This window comes from Chionomys nivalis, chromosome 9 (assembly GCF_950005125.1).
Source record: "Chionomys nivalis chromosome 9, mChiNiv1.1, whole genome shotgun sequence".
NCBI classification, from domain to species: Eukaryota; Metazoa; Chordata; class Mammalia; order Rodentia; family Cricetidae; genus Chionomys; species Chionomys nivalis.
The window spans coordinates 23,163,078-23,183,921 of NC_080094.1; positions in this window are offsets into that span (position 1 = coordinate 23,163,078).

Here is a 20,844-nt window from a genome sequence, read left to right on the forward strand (position 1 = left end):
TGTTTGTGCTCTAACAAATAAAGCTTTTCTGGAGATCAGAGTGCAGAGCTAGCCACTAGTTAACCGTAGAGGCCAGATAGTGGTGGCACACACCTTTAAGCCCAGCACCTGAGAGAGGAGGGAACAGGAAACGATGTGGCTGGGCAGGGAAAGGAAGTGAAAAGGAAGGACAGAGACAGGAGCATGATCCTTTTTCCCTGAGGAGTTGGCGAGGGAAGAGGTTGCTGTGGGTTGATCTTTTATCTCTCTGATCTTTTCAGCATCTACTCCATATCTGACTCCAGGTTTTTATTATTAAGACCAATTATAATTCACACTACAGTTTCCTTACCCTCTAGTTAAGCCAAACATCACGTTAGCACCCTGAAGGTGGACTTGGGGGTCACATTAAACAGATCTCATTTCTCTGCTTTTCATTATGGCATTTTGAGGACAAAGCACCAAACCTCACTTTCTGGAGCTACTAAGACCAGGTTTTGAACCTAAAAACTCCAGTGATAATTTTGGCATACCTAGCCAGAAGAAAAGGACACAGTTTGGGTGGCAACCACTTAGCAGGTTGATCCTAGAGGGAGAAGAATGAATCAACAGTCTACCTAGCTGCAAGAATCACTTTATGCCAGGGGCTCTTTCTCATCTTTCCACTTCAGCTGGCTGCAGCTACTTTCTGCTCTGGTAAATCAGAGACCCGAGACGTGAGTGTTTGGGCTCTGCAGGCCCTAAAGTCTCACCTTTGCTCAGTTCTCCTTGCTTGGTGCACCTTGGGCTTTGTCTTCCTTTGGCTTGAAAGCTCATTTGAGACAAGTGGGCTATGTTGAACTATTTAAGTCATTATGGTGTAATATTGTCAGTCTGGAAGCTCTTGAACAAATTCAGCAAATGAACTGTTTAGGTGTTTGCTGTTTAACAGGGAAGGCTGGAATGTGTTGGTCTTTGGAGGCTCTTTGGAGCTACTGGGGCTCTGGTGAACTATTTGAAACCTAGAGAAACAAGAGCATTGAGGAGACTTCTATTTTAATTGTGTAATATATTGTCTATGCTATCTTGGTGTGCACCCCTCCCTACCATCAATCTGATTAGTCGTCTGTAACTTTACAGTGTGTATCTAAGAGTGTACTCTCAACCAATGCATTGTTTTTAGTTGTAATGGGCATCCGCCCTTGGGGTTCCTGGAAAAATCTGAGTGACAAACCTCTGACCATTTTACTTTTGTATTTTCAAATTTACTTAGATGCTTAATTTAAAGTGAGTGTGTGTCTGTGTGTGTCTCTGTCAACTTATTTCTGTCTCTGTCTCTCTCTGTCTTTGTCTCTGTCTATCTCTATCTCTCTCTCTGTGTGTGTGTATTAGGAATGGTTTGGGGGCTATATTAACACAAGGGAGCTGTTACATGTCTGGTTTTTATTTTCTCTCTTCCTTTGAAAAGTTGGTTGGTTTTTAAAAAGGTCGGCATTAGCTATAGAGTTTGGGATAGGAGAAACCTAGTGGTTTAAGGACTTTGTCTCTCAGGCCTAATGGAAATGTAGATATTAAAGATTAATTCTGAGCTTCCTGGCTGAATGTTTATGGTCTGGTACTGGGCTTGTTTTGATTCTGTGCTTCCAAATATTAATTTTTAAAACGGAAGCTGATTAAAAGTTGCTACAGGATTTACAAGAAGTAAAATGATGTATAACAAAGATTTAAAATAAAATCAGATGATCTTAATTTGTCATAAAATAGTTCAGATTTAACTGAGTGTTTAAATACTGATAAATATCTACTGCCTCATAAACTTAGGCAATCTTAAATTCTTTGAAATCTATTAAAATAGTTGCAGGGGTCTATTGATATGTTTCATAAAACATGATTGAAGCACAGCATGAAGATGGGCTAGGGAGATGGCTCAGTGAGGAGAGGACTTGTTGCTGAGCAAAGATGCAGACCTGAGTTTGGGTCCTCGGGCACAGCAGCACACACCTATAACCTCAGGCCTCGGGGGTGGATTCCAGGAATTTTCTGGCCACACATTTTAGAAAAAAAAAAGTGAGCTCCAGTTTCAACATAAGACCTTGTGATATTACATAATGTTAATAAAAACGAGGAGAGGAGATTAAGGAAAATATCTGCTGTGAGACAATGCTTTTGTACATTGTAAGACTTGTCACTCGTATTGGTTTCATAAAATTCTGATTGGCCAGTAGCCAGGCAGGAAGTATAGGTGGGGCAACCAGACTAGGAGAATTCTGGGAAAAGGAAAAGCTCAGTCTCCAGTCATCACCCAGATGCAGAGGAAGGAAGATGAGAATGCCTCACTGATAAAAGGTACCAAGCCACATGGCTAACACAGACAAGAATTATGGGTCAGTTTGAGTTGTAAGATCTAGTTAATAGGGGAGAGAGTGGGAACTGGGATTGGTATGTAAAATAAAAAAAAAAGTTTGTTTTCATTCTTTAAAATTTTTTTAAAAGATCTAGTTAATAATAAGCCTGAGCCAATAAGCCAAACAATTTGTAATTAATATAGTTTCTGTGTGTTCCTTTGGGACTGAATGGCTGTGGGACTGGAGGGACAGAAACTCCCACAACAATGTCAAACTCTAGTCTCTATACATACCTATATAGATAAGTTCTCTCTCTCTCTCTCTCTCTCTCTCTCTCTCTCTCTCTTACACACACACACACACACACACACACACAAATACATAAATAAATAAGGTATTAAGAGCATTTGATCTGCTAAAGAAAGTATTTTTTATTTTTTAAAATTCTGTTTATCCCCACCACCACCGCAGCCATCAACACCTGAGGCAGATGGGAGAGCTGATCCTGAGGTCATAAGAGAGGAAGAGCTGCCCCTACCCCCACCAGCTGCAACACTCAAAAGAGCCTCAGGCCCTGTACCTCACCTGGGCAGCGCAACAGAGCCAATCCTTTTGGCAGAGGTATTAGTAAGCCAGCCTTGAATTTGTGAGCATGGGAGAGCTGTCCCATTCCTCATGTGTCATGTGACACCATGATTTGGGGAGAGATGACCTCCCTCACTCCTGCCTGTCAACACCTGAGGCAGGTAGGTGTGGAAGAACCAACCCTAAGGATGTGAAAGCAGGAGAACTGGCCTTGCACCTTGCTCATTGCTTCAAGGGGTGAACTAGCCAGGGAAATGCAAGAGAACTCACCCTGGTGGTGAGGACAAGGGAGAGCTGGTGGGCTGACCAAACCTGCAACATCAACACAGAGCAGCAGCAGCAGGAAAACCAAGAGGAGTTCCACTGAGGGCCCAGCATCAACAGTGCAGCAGAAACCAGATGTCTCAAACCAGACCAATGACTCTCTGCAATGAACACTTGCAAGTGAAGATGTATGGATAAAATGGTTTACTGCGCGACACACTGTGTCACACTGCAGCCTCCATCATGAGATTGATTTTTTTTCCTCTTAAATTTTATTTTATGTTGGAGGGGAGGTTGCAAGGGCAGAGGGCAGATCTGAAGGGACAGGGAACTGAATGGGATAGAGATGCATAATGTGAAAGACAAAGAATAAATACAAAAGAGCTAAAAATTCTATTTATTCCTATGTGTGTGTCATCACGATGTCCATGTGTATGTGGGTGCACAGGTACACACCAGGCGTGTGTGTGTGTGTGTGCAGGTACACACCAGGAGGCTAAGATTCCCCAGAGTTGGAGTTAGAAGTGTTTGCGGGTCTGAACTCTGCTTGGCCCTCATGACTGAGCAGCAAGCACTCCTAACTGCTAAGCTGTCCTTCCAGTCCCTAAAGCAAGTATTTTAGAGAGACAATAAATGTCTAAAATGCTTTACTGGCAGTTCAGTTTGTTTATATAAAACATCATTCCTCAGAATTATAAAATAAAATTTTGTTAAGTTATATAGTTTGTTTGCTATTTTTCTTTTAATGAGATAGAGTCTTATGTGGTCTAAGCTACCCTTTTATTCTCTTTGTATCTGAGGATAGACTTAAATTCTACCTCCCAAGTGGAATTACAACATGAACCATTGCACGCAGCCTATTAGTTACAAATTCTGTATTGACTACATAGATTTTGATTAGAATTTTCTTGAAAAGCAAATTTCAGAAAGAGATTAATTTTTATTTTTAAGAAGTCAAATTTAAAAGAAAAGGAGAGAATATAACATTTATATTAACCAAAATGTTCCTAATGTACATTAAAAACACTTTTATTAGATTATTCCTATATATTTGTTTTCTGGGAATACTCTCTGGGAATAATAGATCAATAAATATTATTGATAATCATGAAATTCTAAAATTAAGGCTATAGTATATATAAAATGATAATTTTGTTAAATATGTTCATACTAAATTTTCTTTTCATATTGAGAATTATAGGAGATGTGTTCTGTACAAACAATCATATTCAGGATCTAGGTGAACTTACCCTGTATGAGCTAGATCTCTGTGTTCATTGGGTCATTAGACACAACATTTGTGTTGTGACAGAAAACATTCTTATGACATACCTTGCCTCAGCCTCCTCCCAAGCAGCTGGGATTACAGGCCTGTGCCACCAGGACCAGCTTATGTTTTTAATAAATATATAGTGGTCACACCTATAAATGCTATTCATAATTTATGAGGTTCACAGAGAAATAAATCTTATACAAAAATATTTGATTATATATAATTAATGTAATTTTAATGAAAATCCAGATAATATTTTAATACTTTATATTCAAAGCAATTAGACTTTCTTAGAATCTTGATCTGTTTTTAATAAAACTTTAAAGAAGGCTAGCATTAAAAAAATAATAATTTAATGTATTCTGTTTCCTATTAATTTTGCCAGGCTGTTAACAGAATCGGGGCCCACTTAGGGAGACAAGGTCTTACCATGTAGCTTTGAGAGGCCTAGAACTCACTATATAGATCAGGCTGGCCTTGAACTCACAGAGATCCACCTGACTTTGCCTCCCAAGTTCTGGGTTTTAAGGTATGTGATACCAACTTGGGTAAACATATGTTTCTTGTCCCAATTGCCTGGTCCCAAATAACAACTCAGAGGCTTATATGAATTATAAATGCTTGACCAATAGCTCAGGTTTATTACCAACTAGCTCTTACATGTTGAGTTAACACATATTCTTTGTTTATATTCTGCCATATGGCAGTACCTTTAGTGCATGGCACATCCATTTCCTGCTTCCCTCTGCATCTGGCTGGTGACTCCTGATTCCACCCTTCTCCTTCCCAGAATTCTTAGTTTGGTCACCCCACCTATACTCCGGCCTGGCTACTGGCCAATCAGTATTTTTATTAAATCAATTCAAGTGACAAATCTTTACAGCAAAGCTGACAGGCTGACATCTTTTAATGGTCACTTTATAGCTTTGCTTAGTAATTGAGAAAACACACATGCACCTGGTCACACGTCTGCTTATGGGCATTGATGCTATTTTCAAAAATTTTCTAAAGATGCTTCAAAATAGCTCTTTCCCTCCATGGGGTATAAGAGCTGTGAGTTCCATGTAAACATGGTCCAATCTAAAACCACACTATAAACAACCAGCCCTGCAAATATACAATACAGAAATGGATCACAAAGATATTGATTTCCTCTCTCTCTCTCTCTCTCTCTCTCTCTCTCTCTCGTTTTTTGAGACAAGGTTTCTCTGTAGCTTTGGAGCCTGTCCTGGAACTAGTTCTTTTAGACCATGCTGGCCTCAGACTCACAGAGATCTACCTACCTCTGCCTCCCAAGTGCTGGAATTAAAAAATTAAAGGCATGGGTCTGGAGAGATGGCTCAGTGGTTAAGAGCACTGACTGCTCTTCCAGAGGACCAGGGTTCAATTCCCAGCACCCACATGGCAGCTCACAACTGTCTGAAGATCCAGTTGCAGGGGATCTGACACCTTCACACCAATGCACATAAAATAAAGTTAAATAAACCATAAAATATTAAAAAATCCAAAAATTTAAAGGCATGTACCACCACTGCCTGGTGAAATTAATTTCTTAAGGTTAATTTCTTAACTAAGATGCATACCAATACAAAGTGTCTATAAATAATAGCTCACAAGTATTCACTCTATTACTCACTATTATTATTAGTGTGAATAAGCTCACACTTAACCCCAAGTGTTCCTCAGGAAAGTTCATTTTTCCAAGTACAGCCAAAGCAACCTGAAGAGGGCTCAGGTAAGGAAAGTGAAGGCCATAGGCACCATACTGAGTTCCTTGTACAGTCTGAGGTGAAGTCTAAGATTACAAATGGCGTGACTGCGAGTTCCATGGAGTTGCTTTCATTGCCCACCCCAAGCCTGGAAATTATGTTTATAACTCAGATACCAGGATCAAAGACTGCCAACCAAAGGCAAAGTCCCCAAACAAGACCAATGCTGCAGCTCTACCTCAGGCCCAGATCCAGGCTTGAGCTCTTGCTCCTATTCCTTCCCTAGTCCAGAGATGCTCAGGCCCCTGGAAAGCCCTACCACCAAAGGGCTCTGCCTGCCACCGTGAAGGCGAATGGACATGAGTAAGCCAGCTCCTTCACCCCAACCATCTGGCTGCTTGCAGACGGCCGATGCCTTATGCTAATTTCACAAATAAACTTGAGGTGGCTTCTTTTTCTTTGTTAAATAGATGTTTCAAAATAGAAATTTACCTAAGGGATTATCTAAGGTTAGATTTTAATACAGTAATGTAAAACTAGAACCCAATTCTCTGTGCCTAAAGCAACAAGATTTTCTTTAAAATACCACTCTGCTCTTAGTAACTGCTGGCTAGTTCTGTATCAACTTGACACAGTCTAGAGCCATCTGAGAGGAGAGATCTTCAGTTGAGAAAATGCCTTTGTAACATCTGGCTCTAGGGCATTTTCTTAATTAGTGATTGATATGGATGGGCCCAACTCATCATGGGCAGTGCCATCCCTGGACTGGTGGTCCTGGGTGCTATAAGAAAGCAGGCTGAGCCGGGCAGTGGTGGCGCACACCTTTAATCCCAGCACTCGGGAGGCAGAGGCAGGCGGATCTCTGTGAGTTCAAGGCCAGCCTGGTCTACAAGAGCTACGGAGAAACCCTGTCTCGAAAATCCAAAAAAAAAAAAAAAAAAAAAAAAGAAAAAAAGAAAAAAAAGAAAGCAGGCTGAGCAGGCCATGGGGAAGCAAGCCAGCAACCAGCGCCACTCCATGGCCTCTGCATCAGCTCCTGCCTCCAGGTTCCTGCCCTGATTTTCTTCAGTGATGAGCTGACTATGGAGTGGAAGTGGAAGCCAAATAAGCCCTTTCCTCCCCAACTTAACCCTAAGTAGGGCAGTAACATGTATAAAAGAAATTGGCTTAACGGACAAGTGTTTCTGTTTTGTTTTTGATGATTACAGGGCTGGAGAAATGACTCCGCAGTTAAGAGCATGTCCTGCCATGGCAGAGGATCCTGGTTGGGTTTCCAGCACCCAGGTCTGGTTGCTCACAGTCATTAGAGGGCCTTGGTAGGTAGGGCCTTGGTGGTAAAACAGGGAGGGTTCCTAGAAGAACCCAGTTTTATTTGTTATCCTAGAAAGGAAAGTCTGTTGGGACAGCCTGTCTCACTTTGGACAAACATCATCCTCAGCTCCGTAGCAAGTTTGATGTGAGCCTGGAATTCAAGAAATCCTGTCTCAAAAAATTTCTTACACTGTTATACTGCAATTTATTGATTTTCAAATGTTTAGCGAGACCTAACAGAGGAGTCAGTTTTGTATTTCCCTCCCCTTAGCCTCCCGATATTAACATTTCATGTTTTTTATTAAGCAGATGAGTCTAGCCTTATGACTTTGTAAGTGCGGCTTGTGTTAAGTGAATTATTCACATTACAATTGTATTTCCTGGTCTGTAGTTTTTGTTCTTGGAATAAATACCCCAGTTTTTGATTTGCCACTTTTAATGTTATTAACCATTCATTCTTTCAGAACCTGAAAGAGAAATGTAAAAATGCTTGAGCTCCCTTCAATGCAGTCAAGCATCACAGATTTCCCACCAGGCTTAATCGAAAAGCTTTCCCAGGATTATCTATCCTCCAGGCTGACTGGTCTGTCCCTGGGCTGACGCGGGATGGCATCTTAGGACTTGCTTTTCATGCTTACCTAGGCTCACCCTGTTCCCTGAGGACTTTGCCTTCCTGTTTTGTTTTAGTGAAATGCATCATTCGGCAGTACCCAGAGAAAAGTTTTATATATATATGTATATGTATATATATATATATATACATATATATATATATATGTATGTGGAGGAGACACTTTTTAAAATCATTACATTGTCTGGAAAGATCCTTATTTATTTCCCAGACTTGATGGACAATATGGCTGAGTAAAATCTAGGTTGAAAAAATAATTTTTCTGGCTGGAGAGATGGCTTAGTGGCTAAGACCACTGGCTGCTCTTCCAGAGGTCTGAGTTCAATTCCCAGCAACCATGTGGTAGCTAACAATCATCAGTAATGAGATCCGGTGCCCACTTCTGGCCTGCAGGCATACATGCAGACAGAACACTGTATTCATAATAAATACATCTTTTGAAAAATTTTCTCTCAGAATTATAAAAATACTTGCTTCATTGTCTCCTGGTGACCAATGTTACTGCTAAGAAATATACAACTCTTGGGGCTGGAGAGAGGGCTCCACAGTAAAGAAAACCTGTACTACTCTTGCAGAGGATGGGAGTTCTGGTCCCAGCACCCACATCTGAGCAGTTCCCAGCTACCTTCACCTCCAGTTCCAGGTGATTCCGTGTCCTCTTCTGGCCTCTCCCAGTATTGCACTCAGATGCACAAGCCCCCACTCAGACACACATATACTCATTACTAAAAAATGGGCTGGTCATGATGACCCACATCTTTAATATCAGCACTTAGGAGGCAAAAGCAAGTAGATCTTTACAAGTGTGATGCTAGTCTGGTCTACATAGCAAGTTCCAACTCTTATTGCCACCATTTTATAAGCAACTGTGACGTGTGAATGAGAATGACGGTCCCCATAGGCTCATACTTTGTCACTCGTAGAGGAATTGCTTGAGAAAAATTAGGAGGTAAGGCCTTGTTGGAGGAGGTGAGTTGCTGGGGATTGGATTTAGGGTTTCAAAAGTCTGGGACATTCCCAGTTAGCTCTCTCTGCCCTCTACTGTGGATCAAAAATGTAAGCAAGCCCTCAGCTATTGCTCCAGCGCCATGGCTGCCTACCGGCACTGTGCTTCAGGTGTGATGGTCATGGACTCACCCCTGAATCTGTAAGCCCCAAATAAACTCTTTCTTCTATAAACCGTCTTATTCAGTTCATGCATCTTCTGACAGCAATAGAAAGGTGATTAACACTGGGGCCTCGTCTCGTTTCCTGCCTCTTACCAACAAGACTGCTCTATCTTTATCTACATGTGTAGAAACGCTGTGATGACGTGGCGGGGTCTTACATTTGTCCCCTTCCCACCATTATCCTGGGCCCTCAGCAGCCTCCGCCTGGAGACTCACGCCCTTCACTGACATCTCTTGCCTCTCCCCCACTTCCTCTTTATTGTGTTATTCGAGAGCTGAATGTCTCTAAGAGTTTCCTTTCATCCACGTCTTCCTATTTCTAGAACGCCTGTTCATCTAGTTATGGATTTACCCTCTAATATCTTTCCTCTTATTGTTTGCTTCTGTTCTGCTTTCTGAGTTTTCCAGTTTCATACATTAATTCTATGAGGGCTGAGGCCACAACTTAGCAGTAGGGTGTTTGTTCAGCATGCAAGAGGTCTTGAGTTCAGTCTCCAGTATATCCAGGGATGCAGAGAGGAAGACATTAGGGCTGGGGGATGGCTCAGCAAGTAAAGTGCCCTCTGCATAAACATAAGGACCTGAGTTTGGATCCCCAGGACCCACATGAGCACAAGTAATTTAATCTCTGTTTTCTTCTCCAACATGCCTGGAAGCTCCAGAATCTGGAGCTTCCCTAGTTCCACTTTTTCAGAAAATAAGTCAATGTTCAAGATTCTGGCAGGGGAAAGAACTTATCAGTGTTTTAGCTTCCTCTGAAGACCTTCTACCAACCCATCCTCATCTTCCACACCCCACAGCACTTCTGCCTCTGTAGCATCTGCTAGCCCCAGTTCTCAATGCCTTGGTGTTGTGCAGCACAATCTTTCCTGTTCCTTATTCTTTTTTTTTTTGTTTGTTTGTTTTGCTTTTGTTTTTGTTTGCTTTTTCGAGACAGGGTTTCTCTGTATAACAGTCCTGGCTGATGCGGGATTCCCCTCTGCATGTTGTGGATATGTCTTATTATCATTTTTTAATAGAGAAGTTGCTTTGGCCTGTGGCAGGGTAGAATAGAGCTAGGTGGGAACACTAAACTGAATGCTGGGAGAAAAGAGGCAGAGTCAGGGAAATGCCATGTAGTTACCAAAGGAGACAGATGCCAGACAGAACCTTACCGGTAAACCACGAGCCTTGTGGTAAAATATAAAATAATAGAAATGGGTTAATTTATGATGTAAGACCTAGCTAGGAATATGCTAGAGTCATTGGCCAAGCAGTGTCGCAATTAATATAGTTTCCGTGTGATTATTTCGGGGCCGGGTGGCTGGGAAATGAACAAGCAGTCTCTGCCTACACCTGGCTGTTCTGGAACTTGCTCTGTAGACCAGCCTGGCCTCAAACTCCACCTCCCTCTGTCTCCCAAGTGCTAGAATTAATTAAAGGCATGCATCTGAATTAATTAAACCTGGCATCTAAAAGTATTCTTGTTATAATGCTCTGTATTTAGAATTCAGCTTTCTATCTTCCAAAAAATATGTTGATATCCTTCATCTGCTATTGTCTACTTTCTTACCCTCTTTGTCCCTGTAGGCTAGTAATATTGAAAATATTCATTCAGAGGCCCAGAGCAATGACTCAGCAATTAAGAGCACTTGTTGCTCTTTCAGAGGATTCGAGTTCCATTCCCAGCACCCACATCAGATGGTTCATAACCATAATGCCAATTCCAGAGGACCTGGTGCCCTCTCTGGTCTCTGTAGGTACCAGGCATGCATGTGGTGCACACACATACATGCAGGCAAAATACTCATAAAATAAAGTGAATGAACATACCTTAAGAATCAAAAACTAATTTGTTTTCAAGACAGGGTTTCTCTGTGTAACCTTTGCTGTCCCAGAACTCACTCATAGACGAGGTTGTATTTGAACTCACAAAGATCCACCTGTCTCTGCCTCCCGAGTGCTGGAATTAATGGTGTGTACCACCACCACATGGCTAAACCCTAAAGATTTGAAAACTATATTCATTCACAGTTATTTGAATGATTCGGGAGTAAACGCAGGGAGCAGCTTGTGTGTTGTTCTGCCCACACATCATCAGAATGCCAGGCTGTCAAGATGCTCAGACTTCTGCCTATTAAAACAATGAAAAAGAGTGAAAATAAGGGAGCACAGAGATGAAATTCTGCTCCCACGAGACTGATTCAGAAAGGGAAAGCATGAGAAACTGCTGTACCTGCATCCAAGTTCTGATTGCTTACTGCTTGCCTGACTGCCTGTGTCCTCATCTCTAAAATGGTACCAATCACCCCCCACAGTCTAGTTTACTTGTTCGACCAAATGTGCATTAAATATGTGTCATTTATCATGAACTCAATACAAGTAAGGATAGAGAAGTATACTTTGACATAGCACAGCTAGCATGCTTACTCTGAGGTCTGACACTTAATTGCTATTCAACTGATGTTAATCCTTTCTCTTGGCCTCCTTGCTCTTTGAACAGGAACATGAGAATCCTGGATTTACATTTCCTCAATTAATGCTAAACCACATGATAATTAGTATCTTTGACCATCAATAGTCTTCATAAAAACTGTTTATTTGCTGTTTCCTAGAGCCAAATTATAAGGTGTATAACCCAAATTGAGGGGGTTTGGCATACATATCCTTTGAAGTGGTCACAAGCTTCGGCTGAGGCACCTTTAGGAGCATTGCATTATGAAATAAGACGCGGAACTTGAAATGAGTGGAAGACCTGGGATGCTGGAACGTTGTGAAAACTACTAATCAAAATATCATCCTAAGAATTGTTTCTGTTTGTTTTTATATGATCTTTATAAAGACCAGAACTCTCAGGCATATTATCCTGATTTAAAATGAAGCAACAAGCACACTGAGTAAAGGAGGGAATAACCAAAACTGTAATCTTGGTCTTTTGACATTCTGTTATGTGTCCTTTTAGGAAATATATATATATATATATTATTAATTTATTCCTCTCTCTCTCTCTCTCTCTCTCTCTCTCTCTCTCTCTGTGTGTGTGTGTGTGTGTGTGTGTGTGCAGGCACATGTGCTTGCTGTATACCCACAGAGGCCAGGAGAGGGTAACAGATCCCTGGGAGCTGGAGTGACAGGCAATTTTAAGACACTGATGCAGCTACTGGGAACTGAATGCTGGTCCTCCGCAAGAGGAACAAATGCTCTTAACCACTGTGCAATCTGTCCAGCCACTTGTTCTGTGCCCTTTAAGGTGTGATAAGAGTCAGCAAGATGACTCAGTGTGTAAAGGTACTTGCCATACAAGTCTAACAACCTAGGTTCAATCCCCAGAACCCACATAAAGATGGAAGGAGAGAGCTGACTTCTGAGAGTTGTTCTCAGGCACATCCATGCCTAAATATACACACATTCACACATATCATACATACATAAGATACACAATGACAAAATAAATTTAATTTTTAATGTGGTTCAATACAGATACTATATCATCCTGTCCACTTTTAAGTGCACAGTTAAGTTCACTAGCATTGTTTTTCCTACCCAAAATTCTAGAACTCTTTTCACTCTACAAACTAAAATTTTATGCATCTTAACCAGCACTATTCCTATCCTATCAGCCCCTGGTAACCAAAATGAATTTTATTATCCAGCTTGAGGGTCTCTAGGCACTGTGTCTAAGAGAGCAATAGTGGCATTCATGCCTTGGCAGTTAACCTGAAGCTCTCTGATTTGACTTAAGACACAGTGAAGAAGAAAGAAATCGGCCGGGCGGTGGTGGTGCACGCCTTTAATCCCAGCACTCGGGAGGCAGAGGCAGGCGGATCTCTGGGAGTTCGAGGCCAGCCTGGTCTACAAGAGCTAGTTCCAGGACAGGAACCAAAAAAGCTACAGAGAAACCCTGTCTCGAAAAGATCCAAAAAAAAAAAAAAAGAAGAAGAAGAAGGAGGAGGAGGAGGAAGAGGAAGAGGAGGAAGAAAGGAAGAAAGAAAGAAAGAAAGAAAGAAGGAAGAAAGAAAGAAAGAAAGAAAGAAAGAAAGAAAGAAAGAAAGAAAGAGAAAGAAATCATGCCTGGTTCTGGAAACCTAGCCAAGTAGCCAGCGCTAATCAAGTTAAGGATCTTGAAGAACCTACAACCACACTTTATTAAACCGGCATAATCCCTAACTACATTACTTATGCTCACAGATAAGTTTCCTCATTATGGAAACTTCTCTTTGCAACAGTCAGAGACCATTACAGAAAATCCCAACTGATCAAAATGCAGGGTTGTGGAGCCCCGTTCCAACTGACACATCTCCCAAGCAACTCCTACACCTGACGCTCAGACATCATCAGCAGAGGTCAGAACGGTCGTAGGAACCACAAGAGCAGGGAGCTTGCTGTGATGTTGTGCCTCCTATAAATATCAGAAGCTACACCCATGCCATCTCACCAATATAACTGCCTAAACCTGGCCTGAACAAAGGGAACACCGAAAGACATGCAAAAGTGGATGGGTGAAATCTCATGAGGCTCAATCCTAGACAGAGAACTATAGGCAACTAAGAAGAAATGAGAGCAGGAAAATTAGCCTTTCCCCAGGAAAAGCACACCAAGTAATATCCAAATGGTCAGCCGTGAAAACATGTGCATACAAGTACCATTATGCAGAATGAGCAGGTTGTGTGTATGTAGTAAGAAACACACACATATAATAATGTAACAACAATTAAAAAGAGACCATGAATTTGAGAGAGAGCAGAGTGGGGGGTGGCATATGGACAGGTTTGAAGGGTGGAAATAGAAGGGGGAAATATATATATATATATATCAAAAACCATTTTAAAATTTTGTGTATGTATGTGTGCGCACGTGTGTGTGTGTGCAGAAAAGGGTGTCAGATGCCATAGAGCTAGAGTCATATATAGTTCTGAACCACCTGACATGAGGGCTGGGAATCAAACTCAGGTCCTCTGCAAGGGCAGTCTATGCTTTTAATTGCTGAGCCATCCCTCCAGCACGCCCCCCATATTTGTCTTTTTATTACCGGTTTGTTTCATTTAGCAGACCGTCCTCAAGGTTTATGCTTGTTGTGGTATACACACATTGCACACGCTCCTTCCTTTGAGAAGCCCAGGAATAGACCACTGTATGCACATACCACAGTTTCGCTTGTCTGTTTGCCTGGTGATGGACAGCTAGATTGTTTCATCCTTTTGACTACTGTAAATAGTGCTGCTGTAAATGTAGGGGTAGACCCTGCTTTTGGTTCTCTTGGATACATACCCACAAGCAGAACTGCTGAACCATGTGGTACTTTTATTTAAACTTCTTTTTTGAGAAGTAGCCTTACTACCTGTACTGTACAGTAGCTGTACAGTGGATACAGCATTTGGCTTTCCGCAACAGTGCACAAAGCTTCCAGTTTCTCTATATTCTTGCAGGCACTTGTCACTTTCAGCCTATGAGTCTTTGGTTTCATTTTCATGGTGGCCGTTCTAATGAGTGTAAGGCATAAGCTCACTGTGGTTTATTTATTATTTATAACAACTGTTTGCTAAAATAGCAAAACATTAAGTGCCCTGGATACCACCAACTATTTTTTTTTCTTTTTTATCTTTTGTTTTGTTTTGTTTTGGTTTTTAGAGAAGGGTTTCTCTGTGCAATCTTAGCTGTCCTGGAACTCGCTCTTTAGATCAGGCTGGTCTTGAACTCACAGATCTCTGCCTGCCTCTGTCTCCCAATGCTGGGATTAAGAACATGTGCCACCTCCCGGCCATCCACTGTTTATAATATTACAAGCCGTTTAGATTTAAGGCACTTTAGGGTACATCCTTTTAACATTTATGTGCTATACTCAAATATTTTAGAGCTAGTTGTGAGCACTTGAGAGGCAGAACAAACAAGAGGATCATTCTTCACTGTCTGGAGCTAGCTTTGGCAACATGAAACTCTATCTCAAAAACTAAAGAAGAAAAAAAGAACTTTATAACTTTGCTGTAAAGAAGAGACAGATGTAATCTCAAAAATGATGCACTGGTTAGGTGTTGATAAATGCCTATAATTCCAGCACTTGGGAGGTGGAACCCATGAGTTCAAGGCTAGCCTGCTCTACATAGTGGGTTCTAGACTAGCCAGAGCCAAACAGAGAGATCCTCTTTTTAAAAAACTAGCAAAAGTATTAAAATGCCTATCCAATAATATTGGTAAGTCATAACAGAAAATGGCAAAACTGTGGTAGGCTGGCTTCATTAGGAAAATGCTGTACAAAAGAACTAGTGCCTAAAACCATTTTGAGAGGGTGGGCTTAAATGATCTAAGATGAGAGTGAAATTCTTCATTTGATTTATTAATTTGTACATTATTTCAGGTCCACTTACTGAACCTCTAATTCATACTGGGCAGTGTGTAGAGTATGGAGGTTGTCTCTCAAAAGCAAGAAAGACATATGAGTTATGAATAGTGAAAATCTAAGGTGCCGAGTGTGTACAAGGTATATTGAACCCCTTCTTCCAGAATCCTCTGATCTGTTAAGCATGCTGTTATCTCCTTTTACAGTGAGTGATGAAGGGAGAATATAAAACTCATTTTCTTCTTGACTATATTTGTACTTAATCATTCCAAACAGAACACAGCCGGAAGTTCCCTACTGTGTCTTAGAAACTAGGCTATGTTCAGGAATCTAAGATGCTGGCGATTTAGCTAAGAGTCCTCATATCTATCACCTCATTAGAGTTTTCCATTCATATATATGTGCTAGACTTTCGGAAAACAAAGAAAAATGAGTAATACACAGATCCTATCCTTCAAGACCTCAAAAATACTATCATATAATATTATCATATTCATATAATAAGGGTTGTGGTAGAGTGCTGGGACTAAAGGCAGGCGCCACCACCACCTGGCAGAAGAGGGATTTTTATCCTCTCCTTGGAAATAAGTTTCCTTTGACCTCTGCACACATAATATGTATGGCATGCACTCATACCCACACACCGAGTAAGTGAATAAATGTAAAAATGTTTAAAAATAATTCAAGGTGAAGGTTGAAGGATCATAAGTTTGAGGCTATGTACCAATAAACGAAGAAAACAAGTAAGCACCAAGAATTCCCTCTCACATTTTTCTCAAATAGTTCCACTCCTGCCACACATGGCGGTGCCTTTAATCCTAGCATTCCAGAAGCAGAGGTAAGTGAGTTCAAAGCCAGCCTGGTCTACAGAGCAAGGCCATTCAGCTTACACAGAGAAATCCCGCCCAAGACTCCTTGTGAGGAGCCTCACTTTATCTTCTGTCGAGGTCAACCCAAAGATGAATTTAATCTTGGCATTATAAAATGTTTTCCATTAATGTTTCAGTGCCTTTCCTCACCAGCATTAACTTTTGAAGGGAAGGCCCCATATAATGAAGTACTCACAGCTAAAATGGGGTAAACAGGTCTAGATTTCTGCGTGGGGTAGAATCACTACCTTACATTTTCAATATATATATATGTTTTTCGAGACAGGGTTTCTCTGTGTATCTCTGATTGTCCTGGGACTCACTCTGTAGACCAGCCTGGCCTCAAATCCACAGAGATCTACCTCCCTCTGCCTCCTGAGTGCTGGGATCAAGGGCATGTACCACCATGCCCAGCTCCATAATTTCTATGACGTGTGGGTGATATTTAATTTTTGACTTACTAAGCAAAAAGATAAACTAAAATCCATGTTTTAAATTAGTCTATTTATTATTATTATTATTATCACTACACACATGTGCCATAGTGCACTTGTTGTCAGAGGACAAGTCTCAGGAAGTCAGTTTCAGGACTGAACTCAGGGGATTAGTTTGTCAGTGACTTAGGCACTGTTCTATTGTTGTGAGGAGACACCATGACTAAGGCAACTTTTATAAGAGAGAGCATTTAATTCGGGGCTTACTTACAATAGCAAAGGTTTGGTCCATTATCATCTTGGTGGGAAGCATGACGGCATGCAGGCAGCACTGGAGCCATAGCTGAGAACTACAGACTGATCCATGGGCAGAGAGAAAGACTTGAGACGAAGACTGGATCTGGCATGGACTTTTGAAACCTCAAACCCACCCCCAGTTATGCAAGGCTACATCTCATAATCCTTATAATCCTTTCAAACAATTCCACTCCCTGATGACTAAGAATTCAAATATATGAGCCTATGGGGGCCATTCTTTTTTTGTTATTCTCTCTCTCTCTCTCTCTCTCTCTCTCTCTCTCTCTCTCTAAGACAAGATTTCTGTGTAGTCCTAGCTGTTCTAAAACTCGCTCTATAGACCAGTACATCCTCGAACTCACATAGATCTGTTTGTCTCTGCCTCCTAAGTACTGAGATTAAAGGCATGCACCACCACTGCTCTGCTGGGGCCATTCTTATACAAACACCACACTCAGCAAGCTTCTTTACTCTCTATCTTGTCAATCTTGGTTCTAATTCAAACACTGTCATGTTGCACCTGCACCATGGGATGGTTCGTGAGTGGGGCAAGGGGCTGGAGAGTGAAACACACACACACACACACACAGAGAGAGAGAGAGAGAGAGAGAGAGAGAGAGAGAGGTCATCCTTGAAACAAGAATGCCAATTTTGTTGCATTCCAGGGCAGCTTATATAGGGCTCTCCTTGACTAATGGCCACACTCCAGCTCTAAGGATTTTTTCAGCTGCAAGCCCACCAGAAACCACTTCCCTGCCATCAGGAACTCATGAGGGTCTCGTGCTCAGAGCAGCTGCAAACACAGGAAAACAAATTGTTTACTCTGGCAGGCAAGTGGGGGGTCATAGAAAATTCAGGGTCTGAGGGCCTGCAGTTGCCAACACTGTCACAGCTGTTAAGTAATAGTCTCTACAGACCTATTTTGTGTGTTGCATAGCTTTTTCTGGAGAGACACAAACAATGTCTATTCAACCCAAATGGGCACCAATGGCAGAACAACGATCCCACACATCAGTTTGCTAAACCAATACATTCATTGAAGCAGGAGCATTGATGACTCTCAGGCAGCTAGGTCACCGAAAAGCCCACCCCAACATGGGTGAGCACTCGCAAAAGCTGTATCCCTGGAGCTTCCTAAAGAGCTTGGAGTCAAAACAAGCTTCCTCTCCCTCAAAATTATTCCTTGCTTTTATAACTTTGGGGGAGGGATTTTGTACCTTATAGTGCTTTCAGAGACTTACATTTTCCTGGGATTTCTTGAGTCCTATGAACTTCTGCATTCCTCTACAAGAGAATGTTTCAGATAGGAGAAAATAGCTGTACAACGTTGGTCAACTGAAGAGAATAAGGATTGTTCCAAAGCCATTGAAAACATATACTTTAGGGTTGATTATCACCATTAACTTACTATTCAGCAGCTAAAGAACTGCGGAGATGCTAGACATAAAGAGTGGTCCAGAGTAAACAGTCCAGTAGACTACTTCCAGACTTCTCACTACTTTTGTAGAGTCCATAATTTGGCTTCTCTATTTAGAAAACAGAAAAACTATAGTGATTTCCCTCTCAGGTATAAATTGAAAATGACTAAATGTCTTACATGTTTTGATGGACCAAGACCCCCCAAAAGGTTGTTGTGGACACCCCCAAAAATTACTTTTCCCAACAAAAAGCAGCAAGTGGTATGGAGAACTATGCCCATATTCCCAAATATTGTCTATAAATGTTTGTTTATATTTAAAAGGGGATATGGGGGACTGGAGAGATGGCTCAGAGGTTAAGAGCATTGCCTGCTCTTCCAAAGGTCCTGAGTTCAATTCTCAGCAACCACATGGTGGCTCACAACCATCTGTAATGGGGTCTCTTCTGGCCTGCAGGCATACATGCAGACAGAATATTGTGTATAATAAATAAATAAATAAATAAATAAATAAATAAATAAATAAATATTAAAGGGGGATATGTTACAGAGATTTGCATTGGTTGGATCTTGGTTTATTGATACAAATTTAAGGTCAATTTTTTATATGTATATTTCTGCTCTTGATTAAGGTATTGTGATTGTCCAGCTCATATAATAATGTAATGTATAATTAAGAAATATAGGTTAATAGATAATCATCTATAATTGTCAAGCTTGTAGCCATGTTAGATTTTCTAGATGTACAGAGATATATTTCAGATAGATAGGTATTCTTCAAATCTTTTAGAGACATTCAGAATATGGCATTTAAATGTTTTAGGAAGTTGGGACCTTTCATGACAATGAGACACATCTATTCCTGCAGCACCAGTTACTTCAAGAGGATGATGGGCATTGAAGAGGCTCCTTATGGAGTTGGCTAGCCATTTGGGCAAGAAACTGCTCTTGCCTGGACTGCTTGATGAACTGAACATACAGGACCCACAGAGAAATGACTGCTGAACTTGTCTAATGGTGAGATGATCCTTTGGGGTTCCTGCTTCATGAAAGAATCTGCAAGACATTCTGTAGGACACAGAAAATGACTAACTGCCAATATAGGCAGAACTGTTTTGAAATTTCCTGCTTCTTGGAAAAGTTTGCTGAATACTATGGGCCTGTAGGCTGAAGATGGATGTCCCAATGGTACAGAAGAACTCTGGGTGACTGTCCAGGCAGCGAGAGGTCTCTGTCAATTCTAGTTTTGGAAGTTTCTTACCATGTACTTTTTGTTTACTTAGGTAATATTATATCCTTCTGGAGCCTGTGATGGAGTTGAAGAATTTATAGTTATAGTTTTCCTTAGTTATGATAAAAGATAAGGTAGATATAAATATTGTAACTGTAATTCTTGCTTGATAACTGTTTTGTCATATGTAATTTTACTATGTTAAAGTTAAAACCTTCCTTTTTTATTTAAATAGAAACGGGGAGGTGATGTGGAATTCCCCTCTGTATGCTGTGAACACTATTGGTTAATAATGAAACTGGCTTGGCTGATAGGGTATAGCAGAGCTAGGTGGGGAAAACTAAACTGAATGCTGGGAGAAAGAAGGAGGAGTTGGGAGAAGCCATGTTGCCCCACTGGAGACAGATGCTGAAACTTTAGCCAGTAAGCCACAGACACATGGCGATACACAGAATAAAGGAGATGGGTTAAATTAATATGTAAGTGTTAGCCAATAAGAAGCTAGAGCTAATGGGACAAGCAGTGATTTAAATAATATGGCTTCTGTGTGATTATATTGGGGCTGAGCAGCCAGAAACCAACAAGTGGCTTCCAACAACAGCCACCAGTATCAAATTGTCCTGGGTTCTCTTTTTGTTATTTGTACACAACAGTGGCTATGTTTTTCAATGCTTCATCCAGAAAGAGAGGCTAATAACATATCTCCCTTACTAAATTGTAGGCTCCTTTGAGGTCAGGACAGGCTGTGCTTAGATTAGGAATGGATATGCAGCAGGGAGTAACTAATATTTATGGGTTATCTCAGTTATTGTAAGGCATAAAGCAGAGAACATGTTAAGCATTATGGCTCATAATGAGGAGGAGAATAGCCCCGGATAGAGGGGGTCCTGATATTATCATCTAGGGTGTGATGAACTAAATAATTCCATAGAACATTCTTTTAATTTGGTTTACTATAATAGTTCACAGCAAAGGGATTGGCAACAAGACACTAAGATGATCTTTTTCTTATTCTTTCTTTTCTTCTCTCTCTATTCT